Genomic DNA, 2,813 nt, shown 5'->3' with positions numbered 1-2,813 from the left:
ATTTCACCGAGCTTTAGACTGCTGCTTTGTACTAGAAAGCTTGTTAATATTAAAAAAAAAAAAGATTAGTTGATTTTCCAGTGACAGTTTGACCAATGTTTTCTTCCAGTTACTGACATTCAAGTAACTACATTATATATATACATTATATATACCTATATATATACATTATATATATACCATACCTGTATTCACGGCATATGTTGGAAAAAAAACCTTCCAAATTACATAGTTCAATAAATATATATAATTTTATATAAAATATGTTATTTAGAAATATTTCTTTCCAACACATTTATTGAATCCAGATCATTGTTTGAAATATCTAGAGAAATGAAATAGATTTGATATGATAACATTCAGTTGATGGAGCCATAAATGATTCAAAACGGAGAATGTAATAACAGTCTTGTTATAACTGTACACTCCATGAAACCAATGAATTTCAAAGATCCGAGTGCTTCTATTTATGATATTTCCCTTGATCTTGATCTGAGGATACCAAAATGCCACATAAATATGCATCAAGTGCTGCTCTTTAACTTATACAATATGCAGTAACACTGTGGAAAAAAAAATACTATGGGACAAACTCTGTTAGATCCTCAGGTGCATGGTTTTTACCATTGGAACTGATGCAACTGCCCTGCAGAAAAAGGAACAGGAGGTGAGGAACATAAATGTGGGAAATAGTGCATGAGTATAGGTTGGGATTGGGGTGATGCTGTCACTGCAGTAATTGCTGTGGCATGCCTCTACGGCATCTCTGTGACCTGTGGGGGGAGTTTGTTACTGAAGTGTGGGCTAATGATCCAAGTATAGTTTGAGCACAAACTCAAAATCACAAACAAAGCCTATTGTTTCTAAAAGAGGTGTTGTGAAATATTTTTCAATATCAAATGTCTAACCCCTATCTCCTAAGTGATCTTTGTAATAGTTCTAGTTGGATCCATATTCCATCATTCTGATAACCTCATAGGCACTGTCCGCTACTTGTTTATGGATTTATTTCCAGTTCTGCTTGAGTATATCAGCTCCTATGTCAGGGTGAAGAGCCTTCAGGGAGACACCAGCAATATTCATTCCCGTTCCAAACAGGTACACTACAGTCTCCCTGTTCACCTGTGATGCACCCAGACTGCGGATGCTTAGTCTTTTTCCCATGAGATAACAGAAATGTGCAGAGGTCCAGATTGAAACACTATCAAAAACACGGTGTTTAGGAAAGCAACTCATCTTCCAGACTACATAGGTCAAAATATCCACTGGATTTGAGGCAAGAAGCAGCTTGCAGTTGGGCAGTCAGTTCGACAATGTGACAATGATACATTTTAAGATGTTGCGCTGGACCAAGTTAAGAACTTTGACTCTCTCCTCCTTGCTGGAAGCACTAGCAGTAATGATAACCAGCTTGGAGTGTGCCATCATACTGTCATCTTTGACAGAGACAGTCTTTGATATTCTAAAAAAGAGACTGCCTTTCTGGAGATCCAGTATCTCTACTTTCAACTTGTCCTCCAAGATATCAACAAAAGCATCATCAGCCAAATCTTTTTTCAGGATACTAATTGCACACACTATGCTCACTGTAACAATCCCAACCACAGTAATCTTCTTGTGGGCGTGACCATGCTCCTTTTTGTGAATATTTTGAATCAAGTGCTCCTTGAAAGACATCTTGCAGAGCTGGTAGATCTAGCAAAGCCTCTTCTAGTGCAAATGCTGAAGACAGTACCTCCACCTCTGTGACAGTACTGCCATCCTAAGTGATTAAGAAGCTAGTGGTGGGCCGGCACTGATAGCTCCTGACTTCCATCGGTCATCTTCACCCTTTAGCCCAAGATGAGGCATATATCTGCAGCAGTTGAGGATCTGCACACTAGAATGCCACAAACTACATGGCCTTAATAGAACGATCCTGATTGTTGCAAAAGGATTGGCTTTCATTCAGTTATGGGAACGGGCTGTAACCAAAAGTGTGAACTGTAGAAGGCAACATCCATGGAACCGTTTCACACATCTTTAATAATCAAAAGAAAAGCTGAAGTTAGTGGAGCTATGTTGATTTGGTCCAGTGCATCTTGGTGAGACTTTAGTGTAATTTAAAAGGCAACAACTGACTTACATGAGGTTATATAACAGCCGTCAGCTTTCTATAAGGAGAGTTTATAAAAAGAAGGAAAATCGCCACATTTTTAAAAGTCCCCCTCACACACACACACACCCCTCATACTACACAGTTGGTAACAGAACTGAATGGAGCATTCTAGATTTCTAGATGGTGTAATATGATTTTAAACAAAAAACAGACAGAAAAGGGGACAGGCAGCATGAGGCAGACATCTTACAACAGCTAACTGCTAAATAGACTTGAAAAATCCTGTTTATTTATATTTAGACTTCATAAATTGCACAGTTCGGAGTGTATTTCCACATGATAGCACTGACAAGAGCTCTGTTTCTCTAAAGTTGCTTAAAAGGGACCTTTTAAAGGAACATCACCAAACACATTAGCTCAGATTCTCTGCCACTGAAACAGCGCTTTTATAAACTAAACACTGGATAAAGTGGAGCAAGTGTACTTTTACTGGCAAATACACTGTAATTTTAGTTATATAGTTTTACACATTGTCTATCAGGGATATAGTTTTATGCATAAGCAATTCAATGTAGCTTATCCTGCCTTTGAAGCAAAAATAGTAAATTGCCTATATTAGCTATGATCAAATGTCTGTATAATAGTCACAGTTAAATCCAAATGTGTCCTGTTATTTACTTCTCAGTTTAATCTTGTTACATCAAAGAGGCTGTTC

General features: G+C 37.8%; 1 pseudogene; it reads right to left on the bottom strand.

The window, feature by feature from the left end:
- Positions 1-939: 939 nt before the first annotated feature.
- LOC125633634 (L-lactate dehydrogenase A chain-like) lies at positions 940-1,677 on the bottom strand (annotated as a pseudogene).
- Positions 1,678-2,813: the final 1,136 nt, after the last annotated feature.

The sequence above is a fragment of the Caretta caretta genome, chromosome 3 (genome assembly GCF_965140235.1).
Source record: "Caretta caretta isolate rCarCar2 chromosome 3, rCarCar1.hap1, whole genome shotgun sequence".
Lineage (NCBI taxonomy): Eukaryota > Metazoa > Chordata > Testudines > Cheloniidae > Caretta > Caretta caretta.
Note: the sequence above shows the minus strand (reverse complement) of the source record. Positions and strands in the feature narration are given on the sequence as shown.